The following is a 25,823-nucleotide window of genomic DNA, read 5'->3' as shown; positions in this document are numbered from 1 at the left end:
GAAATGAGAGAGGTGCACAAAAGGAATGAGAAATAATGAGAAACAGGTTGAGAAAGGCAGAAGTGGAAAGACAGCATAAACAGGCACTCAAAAGCAAAGATAAGAGACAAATAAAAATTGAGTGTTGAACAAAACTGCAGAGATGTATATGGAAAGAATCAGGAAGATAAATACACAGAAATATTACAAACATACAGAAAGACAAAATCTACAATAGAGAGGCACAGAAACATGTTAAAGTGGCTTAGCCAAGAGGAATTACAAAAGGCACCCATAGGCTTTTTTTTACTGTGATTAGCATATATTGTAAAGCAGAAAAAGATCCATTCTCCATTTCCAGATGTAACTGGTCATCAACCCTCCCACATTCGGCCAATATTACAATAGAATCCCAGAGGATAATGTCAAACTGTGCAATTGTACCACAAGCTTTCATTATTTTCATAACACAATCTGCAGCTTGGAGGCATTACAATTATTAAACACTAATTGTCATGGAACTCATTTTATAAAGGAGCTTTTGTTGTTAAGAATCACAAACAAGACATCTTATTTTTGATAAATGTAACTAAAATCAAAAAACAATTGAATCTTACTTAATGAGAAAATAGAGCATGATTAGATCAAACAGGCCCTCAGAACTACTCTGCCATTCAAAAATGTTATGTTGAATTTGCATATCCACTCTGATTTTCTAATTTTTCTATCTAGTTTCCAAAATTTAAGCCTTCTGGAACAGTGATGTCAAAAAGACAACAGCTCTCTGCCTTGTAATTATTTAACTTCAGTCTATCCTTAATTCTAGACCGTTCTTTAAAAACAATTTACTTGCCTATTCCTATTTTGGTATTAAAATCAGATTTTCTTGGAGCAATATCTGGTTCAGAGATTTGATCCATCTTTTTCCTGGCAGTGGAGATGGATACGCTTGCAACGCTGATTTTCTTTCAAGCTTCCAGTACTTGCAAATATATTTTCATTATTTTCCACTTCTTCCTGGCTGGTTTATTTGTCCCCGTTTTATGTTGCCAGCATTAACTTTGGATCTGGAACATTGTACCATCCTGTATGTAGACCACATAAACAGTTCCCAGCCTTTGAATTTCTGAGTATTTTATTGAGGGTTGGCAGCTACATTTCTGCTCCCAGTTGGATTTGCAAAGGTTGCTATCTACACCAACCTACCTAACCAGCTCCTCTAATTTCCCTCTAAGAATTAAAATTAGCATCCCAAGCTAAAGCTGACAACTATCAATCAACTTGACACCTGACAATTTTCTGACAAAATTCAGCAGAAGGTTCAGGATCATCGTCTCGTTTGTTCTGAACACTTGTGTTAGAAAATTCAGGCCGTACCCATCAGTCTACTTTGTGAGTAGGAGCCGGAGTCAAACAGAGGCTCTGCTTGTTTCTCAGGAGTCAGGGTGATGTGGAACTGTTGATGGAGATGTGATTGCAATTTTAGAGTGGGTCTCCTTTTCAGCAGTGTACCAATGGATCCGTAATGTATTTCTGTGTTTATTTCATCTTCCTGCACTTAAAATACTCTTTTTAATATACTGCTCACATTTGTGCCTGCTGTGTTTGGCTCCATTGTGAAAAGGGAGGGCTGCCTTTAAATGGCATAAGGCCCCCCAGATTTCCTGCCCTCGCACATGGTGAACCATCTATTACCAAGTGCTGTTAGCAGTGGTAGCTCAATTATTCTATTTAAATTAGGCCTGACCACTAAAATTGATTAGGCCTCCTGCCAAAGTCATCAGGAGGACAAAACTGCTATAAAGTTGGGAAATTACTTGTGCCTGTTGCCTAAATATTTGCCTCATCACTTTAATCATTATTAACTCACTACTAGGCCTTTTAATTCTGACAAGAAGAGCCAATTTCCTCCCCCTAACCACCAGTGTAGATTTAGTGGGGGTTCAACAGAAACCATGCGTACACACACAACTGGATACTCTTGGCAAAATTACCTCCGCAAATCCCAAGGTAGATGAATGCCATGGTCACAGATGATTTTACTGTAATCTTCCAAAATGTTTATACTTCCTTGATTAGCAGGAGCCATTAGATAGAATATTTAGCTCTTTTAAATTTTGATTCATGTTTATCTGCAGCTGACCCAGTGTAAACCCATGAAATTCAACAAAGGTGACCTCAAGAGACAATCACTATTAAGCTTGTGTCTTGCAGATAGACACTGGCATAAAGAGAAGAGTTGTTTTAAGCATCCATCTGAATCAGCATCTAACTTTAACAATTCAACTGTAAGAAATCACCTGCAATCATCACTTGCTATGCTTGTGAGCCAACTTCCAGGCACAGTGATGGAGAAACTGGAGCTGCTGCCTCACACCTCCAATGTTCTGGGTTCGATCCTGACCTCTAGTGCTCTCTGTGCGGAGTTTGCATATTCTCCCTTTCCCATGTGTGCTCCGGTCCCACATCCTAAACCCAGTCAGGTTAGTGGGCTAATTGGACACTATAAATTGCCCTGAGTTTCTAGGTGAGATGTTAGGATTGTGGGGATAATAAAACAAGATTCATGTGAATGGGTGTATGATGATCGGCTTGAACTTGATTAGCCAAAGGACCTGTTACTGTGCTGTATGACTCTTAAACAATGTCTAAAATCACATATGGCTTTGAGTCCAGAGCTTTCTGCTCTAAAGTTCTAAATGCAACTGACTGAAGTGACCCTGTCCAATTAAAGCAGGCCTATGCAATAGCAATACTTTCCGAAGTGAGGAGGGAATAGGAACAGAAAGGTAAGTAATTATTTACACCCCCTGCCGCATCCCATTATAAAAAAAACAGGTATTAATGCTTAACCAACTCTACAATCATTCAGCTTCTGCTTCCCAAATTGCCTCATTTATCGACCATCATAAAAATACCCCATAAACACCAGCAGGAGTTTGTCTTGCAGCTTCCAATTTCTTTCCCAATTAGCCAGGCCCAACACAAGGCCAACTGTTACACCCACAGTGGGGCTTTCCCTGCACTTACACAAACAGAAGCTCAATGCTTTTGGTAGTTCAGCTTTGCCTTCTCTCTTTTATCCCTCTGCACAAATCCCCGGAGGCCAATTCCACACCTGGAACATCAGAACATCAGTATGTAACAACAGATACTGCATTAGGTTGAAAAAACTAAAAGCCACTGGCACGCTTCACCGAGCTCTCTAAAAAGGGCTTTCACTTGCCTGACTCTGGGTATTTCCGCTCTCCTCTTCTGTGTGTGGTTTGTGTAAATAGTAATAGTGCCAGTTTACATTCCTCACAAGCCTTGCTCATTTAGTGCAGTGTGTGTGAAAGAGAGTAGGGGAAGAGAGAGAGAGAAAGAGAGAGATTTTAACCCTTAAGCTTTGATCCTTGCTGTTGTTCACATTATGTCTTCTCTTACTCCAATCTTGCTTCCAACTCCTCACTTCTCTGAAGCAATTGGCTTACATTGAGGTATATTTCCTAACTAAGTGGCTATTACCTCACTGCACATATTGGCAGGCTATTTGTCTGCTGAGGGCATTATTAATCCCATCAATTACAATGGAATTGTTCACCTTATATTGGAACAGGAATTTATTTCCCTTCATAGCCAACAGTCAAACAAGACTAATGTAAGTTCAGGTCAAAAAATGAACCCATCGTTTTCATGGCTTAATACCATATGAGACATGTAAATGGTTGAGTTTTCCCACATTAACATAGATAGTTTGCTGCTTGATAAAGATATGTGAAGAAGCATGAGAGATTTCATGAAGTTCTAGAGATGTAAGGAGAAATATGTCAATGACTTTTTTTTAAATGATCAGAATTTGCACGAATCTTATTCTTCTTCCTCATTTCATTGGCAACCAGTTTTCGGCTTGCCAAAGACTGGACGTGAACTCTTCACCAACAATTTTATGGTTTCCATCGCTACTAACAGCTTCTTTGGTAAGGAAGCAACATAGAGCAGAACTCTAACATACAGGCCTGGTTGAGGAATGGCTGGTGATGTCCACAAGTTCCACATTGTGACCAACTTGAACAAGAGGCAGTTTAACCAGTTACTATAGACTTCTGATGGCAGAGCATTGCTGAGTTTTCTCACATTAACATTTTGGGAAATACCGGCTGATTAACTGTACCAATGCCAACACCATTCAGTAAGAGACAACAATGAAGGATCATCACTTGTCCCTTCAAAGTCAATTCAATATCTACTAGAGGTGAATCAGGGATATGATGCATTACTCATCACACTAATGAGTACAGTACCTACAATGACATTCTCCAGACTGCTAATCCTTTATAGTGTTCTTGAAACTCCAATCCAAACACTCATATATATGTCAAAAGTCATGCACTTGGGCTGCCTGGATGTTCTTCAGGGATAATGGTGGAAACTCGTGCTCTCTCCACTCCTGTTGTCAGATTCTGATGTGAACCCCTGCATTTCCCACTGCTGCTCAAGGAACCTGTTGTGACCCTCTGTCCTCCTCACTGCTGTTCTGGGCTCTTGGCTTCCCACTGGCACTCTCCCAGAGGCTGCCTGTAAGGACTTAAGTTAGACAGACTGGGTGAACATTGCAGCTCATAACGATAAGAGATTTGCTCAGAGATGCACCCTGGTTTACAAAGTCTAGACTCTTGCTGGGACAGGACCAGCTCCTGATCTTATAACTGTGTCAGGAACGCGGCCGGATAGACCCAAACGCAGGATGCAGACACTGAAGTACTAGGGGGAGGACAGGATGGGGATGCCATGGCACTTAAGGGTAGAGCTGGGGTTCAGGTAGATAGAGTGTCAGGCAGGCGGAGCGGAGTGGGCTCCCGGAGTTCGAGTTCAGGTAGACAGGCTCCCGGGGTTCAGGCAGGCAGGCAGACAGGTCCCCGGGGTTCAGGCAGGTCTAGGTGGCTAGATAGGCTGGTGGAGAGCCCTCCCTGGGCGGGCCGCATATATCCCGGGAAGGGCCGCCTCCCAGGCGGAAACACCGGAGGCCTGGGCACGACGCGGACCCCTAGGTGAGTGCGAGGCACAATCCCAGGGTTCAGGTGGAAGAGGAGGATGGGGCAGAACCCCCGCCGGGCAGCGGCAGACTGGCCGGGCCTGCCGGACAGAGGCAAGGGATAGGAACGGGCAGAACCACTGCCGGGCAGCAGCAGACCGGCCGGGCCTGCCCGAGGAGGCAAGGGATAGGAACGGGCAGAACCACCGCCGGGCAGCAGCAGACCGGCCAGGCCTGCCCGACAGAGGCAAGGGATAGGAACGGGCAGAACCACCGCCGGGCAGCAGCAGACCGGCCAGGCCTGCCCGACAGAGGCAAGGGGTAGGAACGGGCAGAACCACCGCAGGGCAGCAGCAGGTCAGCCGGACCTGCCCAATGGAGGCAAGGTATAGGAACGGGCATAAGTCCAGGGTGACCAACACAACAGTCATGATAACAGGAAAAATCAGGAAAGGCCGGCAGACAGCGCGACCGCGCAAACAAAACAAATGAGCAGAGAAGCAGGACCAGCGCATGGGAAGAAAGGTGGGGGAGCGGACCAACCTGGCAGTACTGGTACGGGGCAGAGAAGCACGATGAGGAGCAGATCTGAGCCTGGGCAGGATAACAGAATGCAGAGAAGAGTTCGGAGCTGGTGGAGAAACAGAACAAAACGACCACCCGCCTGGCCCCAGTCCCAAGGCCCCTTATAAACACCTGCAGCTCAATGAGTCACAGGTGTGCCTCCTTGAGCCAGGAGGGTCCTAACTAGATCACGGGTGATGGGAGGGACAACTGCAGGACCCGGAGTCTGGAGCCCTTGGACCGGATCAAGACCTGGAACGCGGATTCCGGACCGGACCCTGACAAACTGAAACAAAAGAGACTCTATGTGATGTAACCTGGAGCAAAAGAAAAAGTCAATCTGCTGGAGGATCTCAGTGGATCAGGCAGCAAGCATCTGTGAAGGTAGAGGAACAGACATAGCTTCAGAGACCTAAAACATTGAGTGGACCTCTGAGTTCACAAACGCTGCCTGACTGTTGAGTTCCTCCAGCATTGTTTTGTAGCAATTATGATCTCTCTCTTGATTTCCTGTTAGAAAGTGCTGTCCCTTACCCCACTCCTTCTTGCACTGCTCTGCTCACCCCAAAATTAGCAAATCAGCAAGCAGCCTCTCCACATGAGAATCAGGACAGAGTGATTCCTGGCTCGATTTAGACGAGGAAGAGGCAGGATTGAGTGATTCCTGGCTCGATTTAGACGAGGAAGAGGCAGGATTGAGTGATTCCTGGCTCGATTTAGACGAGAAACACCACCCTTGGTTCTCAGCACAGCAGTGCAGAACTTGTTCCTATGACTGCAGCAATCAAAAATGCATCGCTCTATATATAATTTTCTAAAAATAATTTATAGCACTGATTTCATTTGCATTATTGTTCCAGGGAGGCATCCTGCTTATACACTTATGTGGATGCAGCCAAGTTCATTTATGCCTTTTCCATTTCAACACACACACACACACACACACACACACACACACACACACACACACACACACACACACACACACACACACACACACACACACACACACACACACACACACACACACACACACACACACACACACACACACACACACACACACCCTTCAGATTAATATCCCATGGAACTGCACTGTGCTGCACTTTCCATTTAGACATTGAGAACATGAAAATCTGAAGGCAGTGTATTTACTTCGTGCTTGGTTGCTATTGGGAAAATCACTAAGAAGTTCTTAATGGGTTTGTGGTGTGTTCGGAAATTGCTGATAAAGTGCGACTGTGTGTTTTAAGATTACTAATGTGCTATGAGCAGAAGCAGATTCAGATTCAGATTTATTTATAACATGTACATCAAAACATGCAGTGAAATGTGTCATTTGCATTAATAACCAGCGCGCCCAAGGATATGCTGGGGGCTGTCTGCAAGTGTTCCCTGCCATTCCAGTGCCAACACAGCATGCCCACAATGTTCCACAGAAAAACACAAGTAGCAGCAGTAAAAACAAAACAACAGCAAAACAAGCCCTTTTATCCTCCCCTCCCACCCACCCAGACAGGTCTCCAAATCAAGGACAGACAGACTATTTAACCTGAATCAGATAAGTAAGTGCTCACCTGATTGTAACCTGTGTTTGCCTGGACGTTGATCATAGGGTCTGAGTGGTATCTCAACACATGGAGCAGGTACTGTCAATCTCCAGCCATCACACCTTAGCGTTGAGAAGGTGTGTAAGATTCAACAGCAGCTTTGGAAACAGCCCTGGAAATCCAATTCCATCCAGGAAGAAACAAGCTGAAAATTAAAAATAAAAACAGAGAAGAACTGGAAACGCTGTGCAGGTCAAAACATTTTGTAAGTATTGTTATTGTCACAATTTCTTTCTCATGCTAGTTTGGGAAATTCAGGCATTTTTTAATCAGTAAATGTGAAAGCCAAAAAAGATGGAAGCAAAATGGAAACAAAGCATTAAGGTCAAGGGTCACGTCTTCACAATCACCTTCACTGACAACAAGATCCATTCAATGCAAAATGGGAACCTTAGCAATACTTGTCCAAAACTTGTGTATAAAACAAGCAAATACATTCTGCTACAGAAAGATCACTTCAGAATTTTCCTGAAAAAGCATCATGGATCAGAATATTGAGTAAATATAAAGGATGTTCAATTATCCAATTTCAATCTATTGAGGAAGGCACTGCAGTGTTACAGTGAAACTGAAATTAAGAGAAATGTGGTCGAAGTGAAGGTTAAAGAAGTGACAATGGACCTAGCAGGACTGCAGCTCATGGTAATCTTTCTACTGACTCAGCTAGTGAAAATATGATCAGTGAGAAGTTCTGGCTGAATAACAAGTGGTGCTGAGTCAGCATACAGAGATAGATCACCTGGTTGAGTGGTGTCATAACAACCTCTCACTGTAAAAAAATAGGAAATAATCATCGGCCTCAAAAATGGGAAGTCAAGAAACCATTTGTTAGGATTCATTGGTGAGCAAGTGTTAGAGAGTGTTAGCAGCTTCAAGTTCCTGGACGTTAATATCTCAGCAGATGTAATCATGAAGAAGACACACAGTGCCTCCATTTGCTTGGAACCTTAAACTGGTTCAACATGTCAGTGAATATTCTAACAAGCTTCTACAGATGCACTGCAGAGAGTATCCTGTCCGGTTGAATCATGGCCTGCTACAGCAGTTCCAATGCAGAAAAATACAAGAAGCTGTAGAGAGCGCCAGACACCACAGTGCCCTCTGCAACATCATAAGCATCCACATGAGACACTGCCTCAAAAAGTCGACATCTATAAGACCGTAAGACATAGGAACAGAATTAGGCCATTCAGCCCATCGAGTCTGCTCCACCATTCCATCATGGGTGATCCCGGATCTCACTCAACCCCACACACCTGCCTTCTCACCATATCCTTTGATGCCCTGACCGATCAGGAAACTATCAACTTCTGCCCCAAATATACGCATGTACTTGGCTTCCAATGCAGTCTGTAGCAGAGCATTCCACAGGTTCAGCACTCCCTGGCTAAAAAAAAATCCTCCTTACCACTGCTCTAAAATTCCAAATATACTTGACCACTGCTACACAGCAGTCGAGGATGCCGACCGTTCCGTCTCACGGCCTCACTTTGGAAAATCGGACCATCAGGCCGTACTCTTCCTCCCGGCTTACAAACAAAATCTGAAGCGGGAGGTCACGGTGTCAAAAGTGGTGTCACGTTGGACAGAGTAAATGGATGAGGTCCTCCGTGACTGCTTTGAATCAGTGGACTGGTTAGTATTCAAGGATTCGGCAGCTAACCTCGTTGAGTATGCCTCAGCTGTCACGGACTTTATCTGGAAATGCACAGAGGACTGTGTGTCTCGCAAGACGATCCGGGTATTCCCTAACCAGAAACCTTGGATGAATCATGAGGTCCAGTCCCTTTTGAAAGCTAGAGCTGCGGCTTTTAGGTCCGGAGATACCAGTTCCTACATGGAATCCAGGCGTGAACTCCGGAAAGCCATTAAGGGTGCCAAGAGGCAATATCGAGCCAAGTTGGAAGCCCAGGCTAACCAGAGGGATGCCAGTAGACTATGGCAGGGTCTAAATGAGATCACTGGGCGCAAAGAAAAGGCTGGGAATATCAATAACTGTAGCGCTTCTCTTCCTGATGAACTTAACGTATTCTACGCAAGATTTGAACAAGAGCGTCCTGCCCCCTCCGGATGAACCGGACCTGGTGGCATCAAGATTCATCGTCACTGAGGAAGACATTAGAAGAGCCTTCCTGAAGATAAATCCAAGGAAGGCGACGGGCCTGTGCAAGTGAGCTAGCTGGAGTGTTTGCTGACATCTTCAACTGCTCCCTGCTTCAGTCTAAGATCCCCTCGTGTTTTAAGAAGGCAACGATAATCCCAGTGCCAAAGAAAAGCAAGGTGGCATGCCTGAATGACTATCAACCTGTGGCTCTGATATCAATTGCTATGAATACGTACACAACGCTGGAAGAACTCAGCAGGCCAGGCAGCATCCGTGAGAAAAGGGTAGCCAATGTTTCAGGCTGAGACCCTTCATCAGGAATGGGGGGGAAGAGAGGGCCGAAGTCCAGTAATAGAGATTGGGGAGGGGGGTAGGGCCTAGAGGCGCCAGGTGGAAAACCAATCAGAGGAAAGATAAAGGGGGGGGAGGGGATAAGCATGAAAGAACTGTAGAGATAAAGAAGCAGAAAGTTGAAAGGGGAGAGAGGCAGAGAGGGACCTGGGATAGGGGAAGGGGGAGGGGGAGGGAATTACCGGAAATTGGAGAATTCAATGTTCATACTACCAGGCTGGAGGCTACCCAGACCATACCACCAGGCTGGAGTCTACATTACTGGGCTTCGGCCCTCTCTTCCCCCCCATTCCTGATGAAGGGTCTCGGCTCGAAACGTTGGCTACTCTTTTCTCACAGATGCTGCCTGGCCTGCTGAGTTCTTCCAGCGTTGTGTATATATTCTTTGATCCACAGCATCTGCAGTTGTATTTTTGTGTTTATTTGTATTTTTGTGTTTTGATCAATTGCTATGAAGTGCTTTGAGCGATTAGTTATGGCACACATCAACCATAACCTACCAGTCAACCTCGACGCTTTGCAATTCACCTACCGGAGCAACAGGTCAATGGCAGATGCCATCTCTCTGGCACTACATTCCTCCTTAGAACACCTGGAGAATAAAGTCGCATATGTAAGGCTCCTTTTCATTGACTACAGCTCTGCCTTTAATACCATCATTCCAAATAAACTGATTCCTAAGCTCCGGAACCTGGGTCTTAGCACTCAGATCTGCAGCTGGATCTTCAACTTCCTCACAGACAGGACCCAGGCTGTAAAAATAGGGGACAAGCTCTCCTCTACAATCACTCTGAGCACCAGTGCCCCACAAGGCTGTGGACTTAGCCCCCTGCTGTACTCACTGTACACCCATGATTGTGTAGCCAAGTTTCCATCGAACTCAATATATAAGTTTGCTGATGACACTACAATTGTAGGCTGTATCTTGGGTAATGATCAGTCTGAGTACAGAGAGGAAATTAAGAACCTGGTGGCATGGTGAAAAGACAATAACCTATCCCTCAAAGTCATCAAGATGAAGGAATTGGCTGTTGACTTCAGAAAGAGTAGCAGACCGCACGACCCCATCTACATCGGTGGTGCGCAGGTGGAACAGGTCAAAAGCTTTAAGTTCCTCGGGGGTGAATATCACAAATGACCTGACTTGGTCTAACCAAGCAGAGTCCACTGCCAAGAAGGCCCACCAGCGCCTTTACTTCCTGAGAAAGCTGAAGAAATTTGGCCTGTCCCCTAAAACCCTCACTAATTTTTATAGATGCACCGTAGAAAGCATTCTTCTAGGGTGCATCACAACCCGGTATGGAAGTTGTCCTGTCCAAATCCGGAAGAAGCTGCAGAAGATCGTGAACATAGCCCAGCACATCACACAAACCAATCTACCATCCTTGGACTCACTTTACACCGCACGCTGTCGGAGCAGTGCTGCCAGGATAATCAAGGACACGACCCACCCAGCCAACACACTTTTAGTCCCTCTTCCCTCCTGGAGAAGGTTCAGGAGCTTGAAGATTCGTACGGCCAGATTTAGGAACAGCTTCTTTCCAACTGTGATAAGACTGCTGAACGGATCCTGACCTGGATCTGGGCCGTACCTTCCAAATATCCGGACCTGACTTACACTACCTTACTTTCCCTTTTCTATTTTCTAATTATGATTTATAATTTAAATTTTTATTATATTTACTTTGATTTGTACTTCAGGGAGCGCAAAGCACAGAATCAAATATCGCTGTGATGATTGTACACTCTAGTATCAATTGTTTGGTGACAATAAAGTAAAGTAAAGTAAATTGCCCCTCAATTTTGAGACTGCACCTTCTAGTTCTGGATACCCCCACCAGAGGAAACATCCTTTCAATATCCACCCTATCTAGTCCTTTCAACATTCAGTAGGCTTCAATGAGATGCTACCACATTCTTCTAAATTCCAGTGAGTACAGGTCCAAAGCTGCCAAATGCTCCTCGTATGTTAACCCCTTCATTCCCAGAATCATCCTCTTGAATATGCTCTGGACTCTCTCCAATGACAGCACATCCTTTCAGAGATATGGGGCCCAAAACTGCTGACAATGCCCGAAGTGCAGACTGATGAGTGTCTCAGCACTATCATCTTGCTTTCATATTCTATTTCCCTTGAAATAAATGCCAACATTGCATTTGACTTTTTTACCACAGACTCAACTTGTAAATTAACGTTCTGGGAGTTTTGCACGAGGACTCCTAAATCCCTCTGCACCTCTGATCTTTGAACCTTCTCCACATTTAGATAATAGTCTTCACTATTGTTCCTTTTATCAAAATGCATTATCATACATTTCCCAAGGCTGTATTCCATATGCCACTTTTTTGCCCATTCTTCCAGTTTGTCTAAGTCCTACTGCAATCACATTGCTTCGTCAGCATTACCTACCTGAGCCAGATGGCCTAATCCTGCTCCTATTTCTTATGTAACCCCTCGACCTATCTTCATATCATCTGCAAACTTTGCCCCAAAGCCATCACTTCCATTATCCAAATCATTGACAAACATTGTAAAAAGTAGCGGTCCCAATACTGCACCCCTGAGCAACACCACTAGTCACTGGCAGCCAAATAGAAAGGGCCCTCTATTATTCCCACTTGCTGCCTCCTGCCTGTCAGCCATTCCTCTATCCTAGCCAGTATCTTTCCTGTAACCCCATAGGATTTTATCTTATGAAGTAGCTGCATATGTGGCACCTTATCAAATGCCTGCTGAAAATCTAAGTAAATGATATCCACTACCTCTCCTGTGTCTACCCTGCTTGTTACTTCTTCAAAGAGCTCTATCAGATTTGTCAGGCAAGATTTCCCTTTACAGAAACCATGCTGACTTTCATTTATTTTATCATTAATCTCCAAGTACCCCAAAACCTCAACGTTCTTAATAGAATTCAACACTTTCCCAACACTGAGGTTAGGATAATTGGCCTATAATTTCCATTCTTTTGTCTTCCTCCTTCTTAAAGCATGGACTGATATTTGCAATCTACCTGTCCTCCAGGACCATGCCAGATTCAAGTGATTCTTGAAAGATCATGACCAATGCATCTGTTATCTCTTCAGCAACCTCTCTCAGGACTCTGGGATGTAGTCCATCTGGTCCAGGTGATTTATCCACCTTTGAGTTTGCCTAGCACTTTTTCCTTTGTAATAGCAATGGCACTCACTCCTACTCCCTGACACTCACAGACCTCTGGCACACTGCTAGTGTCTTCCACAGTGAAGACTGATGCAAAGTACATATTAACTTCATCTGACATTACTTTGTCCCCCATTACTACCTCACCAGCATCATTTTCCAGTGGTCCAATATCAACTCTCACCTCCCTTTTACTCTCTATATTACTGGAAAAACTTTTAGTATACTGCTTTATATTATTGGCTGGTTTGCCCTCATATTTCATCTTTTCCCTTCTTAGAGCTTTTTTAGTTGCCTTTTGGTGAATTTTAAAAGCTTCCCAATCACCCAACTTCCCACTCACTTTTGCTACCTTATATGCCCTTTTCTTGGCTTTTATGCAGTCCTTAACTTCCCTTGTCAGCCACCATTGCCTATTTCTGCCATTTGAGGACAACTTCTCTTCTGTTGGACATATATATCCTGCACCTTATGAACTATTCCCAGAAACTTCAGCCATCCCTGCTCTGCCAGTATCCTCCTCTAATCCACCTGGGCAAGCTCCTCTCTCATGCTTCTGTAATTCCCTTTATTCCATTGTGATACTGATACTTGTGACTTCTGCTTCTCCGTCTGAAATTGCAGTATGAATTCAATCATATTACGATTACTGCCTTCTAAGAGTTCCTTTACATTAAGCTCTATAATAAGATCTGAATTACTACACAACTCCCAATCTAAGATAACCTTTCCCTGAGTAGGCTCAAGCACAAGCTGCTCTGAAAAGCCATCTCGTAGGTATTCAACAAATTCCCTCTCCTGTGATCCAACACCAATCTGATTTTCCCAATCCCTTTGCATATTGAAGTCCCCCATTACAATTGTGACATTACCCTTATTACATGTCTTTTCCAGCTTGCTTTGTAATCTCAACCCCCCCCCCTCACCCCCGCCATCTTGGCGACTATTTGGAAGCCCTTTATATGATCTCATGACATCTGTGTGTGGCTGAATTGCAAATATGAATGTGTGGCAGATGAATTGGCTTAGGGAGCATGGCATCAGGTTCTTGGATCTTTGGAACCTCTTCTGGAGATGAGTGACCTGTGCCAGAGAAACAGCTTGCACCTTAACTGGAGGGGAACCAATATTCTGGCTGGGAGGTTTGTTAGTGCTATTCAGTTTAAACTAATTTGGCAGGGGGTTGGGAACCAGAGAACCAGGATAAGACATGGAGGGACTTAGACAAGAGTAGATGTCACGATCATTAAGAACAGGAAGGAGCAAGGTAATAGGTACAATGGGAAGGACAGATTGAAGTGTGTGTATTTTAATAAAAGGAATATTATGGGTAAGGATGATGAACTAAGAGCATGTAATTATGATGTGGAGATAATAAAGACATTGTTAAGAGAGGGACAAGAATGGATGCTTGATGTCCCAGGCTTTTGGGGGAGTTGTGCTACTAATCAGAGTAATATCACATTTGCTGTCAGAGAGGGTTGATCCACTGAGCAGTCCATTCACTCAGCATTAGGAAAACTAGAGACAGGAGAAAGAAGCCAGAAGCCATTAAGGGAAAAAGATGGAGAGGGTGAGTAGCTTTAAATTGCTAGCTGTTAACATATCAGAGGATCTGTTCTGAGACAAGGTTGTAAGTGTTACCACAAAGAAGGTACGACAATGCCTCTACTTTCTTAGAAGTTTGCGTTAATTCAGCATGTTACCAAAATGTTTGACAAACCTCTGTAGATGCACAGCAGAGAGTATCCTCACTGGTTGCATCACAGTCTGGCATGAAAACACCAATGGCCAGGGAAGGAAAAGGCTATGGAAAGTGATGAACACAGCACAGTCCATCACAGGTAAAGCCCTCCCCACCACTGAACATATTTACATGGATTGCTGCCACAAGAAAGCAGTATCCATCATCAAAGTCCCCCACTATCTATGCTCTGCCCTCTTCTAAATACTACTATGAGGTAGGAGATACAGAAGCCTTAGATCCCACACCACCAGGTTCAGGAACAGTCATTACCCTATAATCATCAGACTCCTGAACCAGCGTGGATAACTTCAATTACCACTACTACAAACCAATTCTACGATCTACAGATTCACTTTCAATGACTCTTTACAACTCATTTTCTCATCATTTTTTATTTTCACAGTTTGTCTTCTTTTGCAAGTTGGTTGTTCATCAGTCTTTGACTCTTTATTATAGTGTTATTTCATAAATTCTATTGTATTCTATAAGAAGGGAGGTAAAGACGATCCTGGGAATTATAAACCAGTGAGTCGTGCATCAGTGATAGAAAGGGAATTTACAGGAAAGGATGTTTAGTGATGGGAGATGTGAGCACTTGGAAAACTGTGACCTAATTAGGGACAATCAGCATGAATTTATGCAGGGAAAGTCATGACTTACTAACTTGATTGAGTTTTTCAAGGAAGTGACAAAGCTGATTGATGAAGGTAGAAATCAGGATGTTGTCTTTATGGATTTTAGTAAGACGTTTGAAAGATCTCCCATGAGATACTGATTCATGGATCAGTGCATGGAATCCATAGTAAATTGCCCATTTGGATTCAAAATTGGCATGCCTATAGAAGAGTGAAGGTAGTAGTTGACGCGATTTATTCTGGCTAGAGGACCGTTATTAACGATGCTCCACAGGGATCTGTGTTGGGACCTCTGTTGTTTGTGATATATATAAATGACTTGGAAGAAACTGTTGATAGTTGGGTTAACAAGTTTGCAGATGATATAAAGATTGGTGGTCCGATGGATTGTATAGAAGACTGGCAAGGGATACAGTGTGATATAGATCAGTTGCATATATGGGTGGAGAAATGGCCAGTATCATTTAATCTGGCTAAGTATCAAGTATTGCACTTTGGTAGATCAAATGTAAAGGGCTAAAACATAATAATTGCAAGACCATTAACCATGTTGATGTGAAGAAGGATTTTGTGGTCAAACTCCATAGCTCCCGGGAAAATAATGACACAGGTTAACGGGGTAGTAAAGATGACAAATGACACATTTGTTTTTATTAGTCATAAAAACAAGTTCAAGATTCAGGAAGTTATGTTGCAGCTTTACAAACTGGAATTAGGCCACATCGGGAGTCTGGCATTCAGTTTTGGTTGCCCTCTTATACAAAAGGAAGTTGTGCCTTTGGAGAGAGTGCAGAGGAGGCTTAATAAAATGCTCCCTCACCATCACTGACCTTATTAGCTCTGAGGATCTGCCATCCACTGTCACCAACCTCATGGTTCCCGCACCCCGTTCCTCCCATTTCTACCTCCTACCCAAGATCCACAAACCCACTTGTACAGGTAGGCCCATTGTTTCAGCTTGTTCCTGCCCCACTGATATCTGCATACCTTGACTCTGCTTTATCCCCCCTAGTTCAGTTCCTTCCTACCTACATCTGTGATGCTTCACATGCTCTGGATCTTTTCAGTGATTCCAAGTTCCCTTGCCCCCATCATCTTATTTTCATTATGGATGTCCAGACCTTATCACCTCCATCACCAACCCGGAAAGCCTCAAAGCTCTCTGTTTCTTTCAGGACATCAGACCCAACCAGTTCCCCTCCACCACCACTCTCCTCCATCTAGCAGAACTTGTCCTCCCTCTCAATAGTTTCTCCTTTGGCTCTTCCCACTTCCTTCAAACAAAAGTTGTAGCCATAGGTACTCACAGGGGCCTCAGCTACACCTGCCTTTTTGCCAGCCAACAGTCTATGTTCCAAACCTACACTGGTGTCACTCCCCGACTTTTCCTATGCTACATTGGCAACTGCATTGGTACTGCTTCCTGCACCCATGCAGAGATCATTGACTTCATCCATTTTGCCTCCAACTTCCACCCTGCCCTCAAATTTACCTGGTCCATTTCTAACAACTCCCTCCCCTTTCTCAATCTCTCTGCCTCTGTCTCTAGAGACAACTTATCTGCTGATGTCTATTATAAACCCATGGACTCTCACAGCTACCTGGAATAAACCTCTTCCCACCCTGTTACTTGTAAAAATGCCACCCCCTTCTCTCAAATCCTCCATCTGCACTGCATCTGCTCTCAGGATGAGGCTTTTCATTCCAGAACGATGGAGATGTCCTCCTTCAAAGATAGGGACTTCCCTTCCTCCAACATCATTGCTGCCCTCAACTACACTTCTTCCATGTCACATATGTTTGCTCTCACCCCATCCTCCCGCCACCCTACCAGGGATAGGGTTCCTCTTGTCCTTACCTACCACCCAAACAGCCTCCACATCCAGCACATAATGCTCCACAACTTCCTCCATCTCCAACGGGATCCCACCACCAAAACACATCTTTCCCTACGCCCCACCCCCACTTTCTGCTTTCCACAGGGATTGCTCCCTATGGGACTTCCTTATTTATTCGTTCCTCTCCACTAACCTCCATCCTGGCACTTATCCTTGCAAGCAGAACAAGTGCTACACCTTCCCCATACCTCCTTCCTTACTGCCATTCAGGGCCCCTAACAGTCCTTCCAGGTGAGGTGACACTTCACTTGTGAGTCTGTTGAGGTCATATTCTGTGTCCAGTATCCTGGGTGTGGCCTGCTGTATATCGGTGAGATCCAACATAGACTGGGAGACCACTTCGTTGACCAACTACGCTCTGTCCAACAGAAAAAGTGGGATCTATCAGTGGCCGCCCATTTTAATTCCACTTCCTATTCCCATTCTGAAATATCTATCTATTGCCTCTTCTATTGTCGCGATGAGGCCACCCCCAGGTTGGAGGAACAACACCTTATATTTCGTCCAGGTAGCCTCCAACCTGATGGCATCAACTTCGATTTCTTGAACTTCCAGTAATGCCCCCCCCTTCACAATTCCCCATCCCCTTTTCCCTCTCTCACCTTATCTTCTTCCCTACCCACCATTTCCTTCTGATGTTCCTCCCCTTTTTCTTTCTTCCATAGGCTTCTATTCTCTCCTATTAGAGTCCCCCATCTCTATCCCTGTATCTCTTTCACTAATCAACTTCTCTGCTCTTTACTTCACCCGTCCCCCTCCCAGTTTCACCATCAGCTTGTGTTTCTCCCTCCCCTCCTCCCACCTTTTTAACTCTACTCCTCATCTTTTTCCTCCAGTCCTCTTGAAGGGTCTCAGCCCAAAACGTCGACTATACTTTTTTTCCGTAGAGGCTTCCTTCCCTTCTGAATTCCTCCAGCATTTTGTGTGTGTTACTAAGATGCTGCCTGGAATAGAGGGCATGTGTTATAATAAGAGGATGGACAAAATTAGGTTATTTTCTCTGGAATGGCAGTGCTGAGTGGAGATTTAATAGAAGCTCATAAAATTGTGAGAGGCCTAGAATGAGTAGACATATCCAAGGTTCAAGTGTCTAATAAAAAGAAGAGCATGAATTTAAGGTGATGAGGATACGTTCAAAGGAGGTGTGTAGGGCAAATATTTTACTCAGAGCATAGTGAGTGGCTGGAACGTGCCCCCTGAGGTGGTGGTGGAGACGAATACGAAACAGTTATTCAAGATTCTCTTAGATAGGCACATGAATGTTCAGGAATGGAAAAATAGCCAGAAGGGAATAATTAAGTTCGGTACTTGATGACTAATTTAAATAGTTTGGCACAACATTTGGTCAAAGGGCCTGTTCCTGTATTGAACTTTTCTATGCTCTATCATTAATGGTCCCCACCATCCAGACCATGCTCTTTTCTTGCTACTACCATCTGGCAGGAGGTTCAGAGGTCTAAAGATCCACACCACCTGGTTCACAAACAGCCACTTTTCTTCAATCATCACATTCTTGAGCCCTAATCTTACAACAATGGAACTCTACAGACCACCAAATGCACCTCCTTTTGTACCATTATTTTTATTATGTTTTTGAACTATTGCTTTGCTTTGCACAGTCTTTTTCTTCACTGCCTTGTACACTTGTAAAATTTACTCTACGTTCTATGTATTATCTGAATCGACCTGTGATTTCATTATACTGGTATCTCGTTATACTTGTGCATATGATAATAAACTTGACTTGATGGACAACTCTTAAATTTTGGCAAAATAAGGATGGAAAATGTAGGATCTCTTTAAGATCATCTACATTCAACTGCACTTAACAAAATTGTAGCAGAGAATCCAAGGGAGAAAAGGCCTACAGCATTGGGAAGGGACACATGGGAGGTTGCACAGCACTAGCTGACTTCCAATGCTATCCATGTGTAGTAGGCATATTCTGCCTGTAACCATGAGTTCTCCATGCTCTGTATTCTCCTATGTCCCAAACTACACCCAGTGTGCATGGGAGGCGACAGGTCAGAGGGGAATTGATATGGATGTGAGAGGGAATTGGTTATAGAGGTAAATTCTTGAATTCTTGAATTGGTAATTCTTTGAATGCTGAGAGATTTTTTGGCCCAAGTGCGTCCGCCCTTGGCTTATGAAAATATGCATCCATAGCTTTGATCATAAAACTCTGGCTAAACTGGAATAAAGGCCATAATTTCAAAGAGGAAAATGGAAAACAAGACCTTTATAAAGGATTATAGCAAAAGTGGCAACTAGGAGTTCAAGATGAATTCTAATGAAGAAGTGGCCAGTTGGCATCAAAAGGAAACATATTTGAGACTTTGGTCTTACCAACACTGGTAAAGAGGGCAACAAAAATGAGAAAACCAGTAAGGGCTGATTAAATTGTTCATGTATCAAATATTCTCATCTTTTGTTTTCAAAAAGGAAACAGCATTTTGGCTGTTAAATAGTTTGAAATTTGTTACTTTTTTAAGTGTAAAGTCATATGATCAAATGGAGACACAAGAAGATGTAGATCATACAAATTTTCTATGCAGGCTTGCTGAATCAGCTTGGAAAAGACGTTTGAATAAATGCTCCACATACTTTAGTCCTTATGTTGGTGAAGTAAACCTGATGGATTAATGTACTGGATTTAATGAATGATATACAATCAGTGGCCACTTTATTAGGTATAAGTATAGAACCCAATATGGTCATCTGCTGCTGTAGCCCATCCACTTCAACGTTTGATGGGTTGTGCATTTAGAGATGTTCTTCTGCATACCACTGTTATAATGCATGATTATTTGAATTTCTGTCACCTTCCTATCAGCTTGAACCAGGCTGGCTATTCTCCACTGAGGATATAATGGTGTGGAATGGTATTGAATGTAATCAAAAATCATCTGCCTAATGTAGGTATTGCTATTGTCAGGTATTATATGTTCATAATGTTCTGCTGCCGTAATCCATCCATTTCATGGTTTGAAGTGTAATGTATTCAGAGATGCTCTCCTGCACAACACTGTTGTAATATGTGGTTATCTGAGTTATTGTCACCTTCCTGTGGGGCTACGTCCACACTAGACCGGGTAAATCCGTAACTGAAGCTTTTTCTCTTCGTTTTGACCCTCCTTCCACACTGAAACGGTGTTTTCCTCCTCCAAAAATGTAGCTTTTCTAAAACACCCTCCAGAGTGTGTAAATTTGAAAACACCGCTTGGGCAGGAGTAGTGCGGATGGGGTAACTGGAGATTTCTAGAAACACTGTCATGACGTGCCAGAACAGATGGCAGCATTTCATTGTTTTCCTGAACACAACCCCCCACACAACCTAACAATCTCAGAACAGATGGCAACGAGACTGAAGCCAGAAGAGTTAGAAATGTACTCACCAAATGCTTTGACCCATAACTTACTGAATAAATAAGTATACTCACTTTGCCCTGTTTTCTGCCCTTGCTTGTATGAAGGTGGTTTACCTATTTATGCAAGTACTTCTCTGAGCATAGATGTGTTACAGCCTAATGTAACATTGTATGGAAGTATAAGATAACACTGATACAGACCTGAGAAAATCTGCAGATGCTGGAAATTCAAGCAACACACACAAAATGCTGGTGGAACACAGCAGGCCAGGCAGCATCTATAGGGAGAAGCGCTGTCGACGTTTCGACCCTTTGTCAGGGTCTCGGCCCGAAACATCGACAGTGCTTCTCCCTATAGATGCTGCCTGGCCTGCTGTGTTCCACCAGCATTTTGTGACTGATACAGACATGTTTTATACATTTAACCAGGTGCTTTATTAATGCAACAGAGTTAGTCAGTTTTTTGATGTTCATCATCAGCCAGATCATACTGTTCGTGAACTCCCTGTTGGTTGCCTCTATACGCTCCAGTATTTGTGTTTTTTTTTCAGTTTTAAGTTCTCCTGCGCAAGAGCCAACAGCTATCCATCATTTGGCAATTTTGTTTTAAGTTTTTCTAGTCTGTAACTGCACAAACGTGCACTTTCACAGCAAGATTCGACACCAAATATGTCGCTTGTTTTCTGTAGATGTGTCCTGTGCATGTCCAGTAGGAGGAGATCGCCCAAATACCCATTTTAATGTGGACGGAGGTATTTTCAAAAACACTTGGTATGGACACCTATCATTTTTACGCAAAACCGGCATTTTCAAAATTATCCGGTCTTGTGTGGACGTAGCCTCAGTTTAAGCCAGTCTGATCATTCTCTGACCTCTCTCATTAACAAGCCGTTTTCACCCACAGAACTACCACGTACTGGATTTTTTTTTGTATTTCACACCGTTCTCGGTAAATTCTAGAGACTGTCGTGCGTGAAAATCCCGGAGATTAGCATATTCTGAGATACTTGAACCACCCACATGGCATCAACAATTATTCCAAGGTCAAAGTCACTTAGATCACATTTCTTCCCCATTCTGATATTCGGTCTGAACAACCATGTCTGTGTGCATTTATGCATTGAGTTGCTGCTACATGATTGGCTGATTAGATTAGCCAATAAATGTCCAGGTGTACACGAGTACCTAATAAAATGGCCACTGAGCGTGTATTGGAACTACGGTAAAGGGGAAAGATAAGTGTTAAATCTAATGTGAGGGACACCAATCAAGGCAATGGGCGATTAGTCTCAGACAGTAATGAACTGCAGTAGACCTTTGATTAACCAGCAAGTGATTAATCAGCTTGTTGATTTACCGTACAATGTTTCAAAGACCAGTGTTTCAAACGCTTGCACGTCCAAATTTTAAAATCTGCATCCAGAGAGCCTCTAGACATTACAATAGGAGTATAACAGGAGTATATTAAATATAATAGTTTATTAACCACAGTTAGTGGAGAATAAGTGTGCACTAAATCTGTTTAAACATTTCAAGCTTATTGAAGGTTATTTATCTGGCAGTCTGTATCCTTGAGAGTCATGTTGTCAGATATGTCTGTAAATGGAAACATGTGGTTTGGCCAGCGAGAAAAAACTGGAATACTTCAGTAGCTGGAAAAAAGATACCACTGTAAAAATAGTCTCAAACAAACAAATTTTCTTAAACAATAAAGAATGTACCATTCAATTTGCTTCATGCCTCTTAATAAATTTTGCATGATCTTTTACACATTTGCACTTCGATAGATAGACTCCTTTTTAATATCCAGGATTATTGAGATTTTGGATAAGCTATCAGTCAGACAGAGGGAAAATCAGCCAGTCTTATTGCTCCTGACCACAGTAGAATTACTCCTGCAGAGAAACGTGCATGTCCTTGTGACAACTGTATACATTTCTGAGTTCAGTTATGACCACACCACACACACACACACACACACACACACACACACACACACACACACACACACACACACACACACACACACACACACACACACACACACACACACACACACACACACACACACACCTGAAATTAATCTGTTCCATTTTTTTTTACACTGGCTCAGTCTCAATTCAAGTAGTTTGTACTGCTCCTGCTATAGAATGCCACACTTTAAAAAAAGATTTAAAGACTTTAAAAAAATGAAGGGGGGTGGGAACCGAAGAGAAGAGGCAGAGGATGGGGAGGTTGAAGCACAAGTAGAGGCAACTTGTAGGGAGTTTGTGAGGAAGATTAGGCAGATGTTAGAGCAAAGATGCACTCAGCCTGATGGTTTGAGATGTGTCTATTTTAATGCAAGGATGAACTTAGAGCATGGATCAATACGTAGAGCTATGTCATTGTGGCCAGTACAGAGACTTGGAGGTCTCAGGAGCTGGAATAGCTGCTGAGTGTGCCAGGCTTTAGATTTTTCAAGAAGAACAGAGAGGGAAGCAAAAGAGGTGGGATGTGGCATTGTTAATTAGGGATAGTGTCACAGCTGCAGAAGAGGAGGAAGCCATGAAGGGATGGTCTACTGAGTCACTGTGGGTGAAATTCAGAAACAGGAAAGGGGCAATAACTCTACTGGGTGTTTTTATAGACCCCGCAATAGTAACAAGGATATCAAGGAGCAGATAGGGAGACAGATTCTGGAACAGTGCAATAATAATAGGGTTTTTGCAATGGGAGATTTTAACTTTCCAAATATTGATTTGCATATCTCTAGAGCGAGGGGTTTAGATGGGGTCAAGTTTGTTAAATGTGTTCAGGAAGTTTCATGACACAATATGCAGATGAGCCAACTAGAGGAGAGGCTGTACGTGATCTGGTATTGGGAAATGAACATGGTCAGGTGTCAGATCTCTCGGTGGGAGAGCATTCAGGAGGTGGTGACCACTACTCTATCTCTTTCACCATAGCATGGGAGAAGGATAAGAGCAGACAACTTGGGAAATCACTTAATTGGGGTAAAGGGAAATATGATGCTATTAGGCAGGAACTTGAGAGCATAAACTGGGAGAAGTTAGTCTCAGAGAAATGCACGGCACATGTGGCACTTGTTCAGGGAACATTTGCACGGAGTTCTGCATAGGTATATTCCATTGAGGCAAGGAAAGGATGGTAGTGTTAAAAAACCATGGTGTACAAAGGACGTAGAAAATCTAGTTAAGAAGAAACAAAAGCTTATGAAAGATTCAAGAAACTAGGTACTGACAGAGTTCTGGAAAATTACAAGGTTGCTAGGAAGGAGCTTAAGGATGGAATTAGGAGAGCCAGAAGGAGTCATGAGAAGGCCTTGGTGAGCAGGATTAAGGAAAATCCCAAGGCATTCTACAAGTATGTGAAGAGCAAGAGGATGAGCCATGTGAGAATAGGACCAATCAGGTGCGATAATGAAAACATGTGCATGGTGTCGGAGGAGATAGCGGAGGTACTTACTGAATACTTTGCTTCAGTGTTCACCAGGGAAAAAGACCTTGGCAATTGTGGGGATGACTTACAGTGGACTGAAATGCTTGAGCATATAGACATTAAGAAAGAGGATGTACTGGAGCTTTTGAAAAGCATTAAGTTAGATAAGTCACCAGGACCGAATGAGTTATAACTCAGGCTACTGTGAGCAGCAAGGGAGGAGATTGCTGAGCCTCTTGCGATGATCTTTGCATTATCAATAGGGACGGGAGAAGTACCAGATGATTGGAGGGTTGCAAATTTTGTTCCCTTGTTCAAGAAAGGGAGTAGAGAAAACCCAGGAAATTATAGACCGGTGAGTCTGACATCTGTGGTGGACAAGTTGTTGGAGAAGTTCCTGAGAGACAGGATTTATGAGCATTTGGAGAGACGTGATTGGATTAGGGATAGTCTGCATGGCTTTATCAAGGGCAGGTCACGCCTTACGAGCCTGACTGAATTCTTTGAGGAAGCAACAAATCACATTGAGGAAGGTAGAGCAGTGGATGTAGTGTATATGGATTTCAGTAAGGCGTTTGATAAGGTTCCCCATGCAAGGCTCCTTCAGAAAGTAAAGAGGCATGGGATCCAAGGAGACCTTGCTTTGTGAATCCAGAATTGGCTTGACCACAGAAAGCAAAAGGTGGTTGTAGATGATTCATATGGAAGTCGGTGACCAGTGAGGTTCCGCAATGATCTGTTCTGGGACCCCTCCTCTTTGTGATTTTTATAAATGACCTGGATGAAGAAGTAGAAGGGTCGGTTAGTAAATTTGCTGAAAGGCTTGGGGTGTTGTGTTGTCGGTAGTCTGGAGGGTTGTCAGAGGTTACAGCGGGGCATCAATAGGATGCAGGACTGGGCTGAAAAGTCACAAATGGACTTCTACCCAGATAAGTGTGAAGTGGTTCATTTCAGTAGATCAAATTTGGGGACAGAATATAATATTAATGGTAAGACTCTCAACAGTGTGGAGGATCTGAGAGATCTTGGGGTCCGTGTCCATAGGACACTCAAAGCTGCTGTGCAGATTGACAGTGTTGTTAAGAAGGCATATGGTGTGTTGGCATTCATCAACCATGGGATTGAGTTCAAGAGCCGAGAGGTAATGTTACAGCTATATAATACCTTCATCAGACCCCACTTGGAGTACTGTGTTCAGTTCTGGTCACCTCACTACAGGAAGGATGTGGATACTATAGACTGCAGAGGAGATTTACAAGGACATTGCCTGGATTGGAGGGCATACCTTATGAGAATAGATTGAGTGAACTTGGCCTTTTCTCCTTGGAGAGACTGAAGATGAGAGGTGACCTGATAGAGCTGTATAAGATGATGAGGAGCATTGATCGTGTGGATAGTCAGAGGCTTTTTCCAAGGGCTAAAATGGCTAACACGAGGGGGCATAGTTTTAAGGTGCTTGGAAATAGGTAACAAGGGGATGCCAGGGTAAGTTTTTTTTTACAGAGAGTGGTGGGTGTGTGGAATGCACTGCCAGCAGCAGTAGTGGAAGGGAATACAAACGGTCTTTTAAGAGCCTCTTAGATAGGAACATGGAGCTTAGAAAAAGAGACAGCTATGCACTAGAGAAATTCTAGGCAGTTTCTAGAGTAGGTTACATGGTCGGCTCAACATTGTGGGCCGAAGGGCCTGTAATGTGCCATAGATTTCTATGTTCTATGTTCTAAAAAACTTACAGAGGACTTGAAAAGCTGAGCTATTGACCTGAAACATTAGCTTTACCTTTCATGCCACATATGCTGCCTGTCCCACTGAGGATTTTCTGTATTTCCTGCTTTTATTTCAGGGAAGCTGAGGCTGTTTTCCTTGCAGCAAAAGGATCAGATAAAGGTCATTAACATCACAAAGGTTATGAAAAAAATTAGAGAGTGAGCCTTAGCTCTCACAGTGGT

The sequence above is a fragment of the Hemitrygon akajei genome, chromosome 10 (genome assembly GCF_048418815.1).
Source record: "Hemitrygon akajei chromosome 10, sHemAka1.3, whole genome shotgun sequence".
Taxonomy (NCBI): Eukaryota; Metazoa; Chordata; class Chondrichthyes; order Myliobatiformes; family Dasyatidae; genus Hemitrygon; species Hemitrygon akajei.
The sequence above is the reverse complement of the archived record's forward strand: the minus strand, read 5'-3'. Positions refer to the sequence as shown.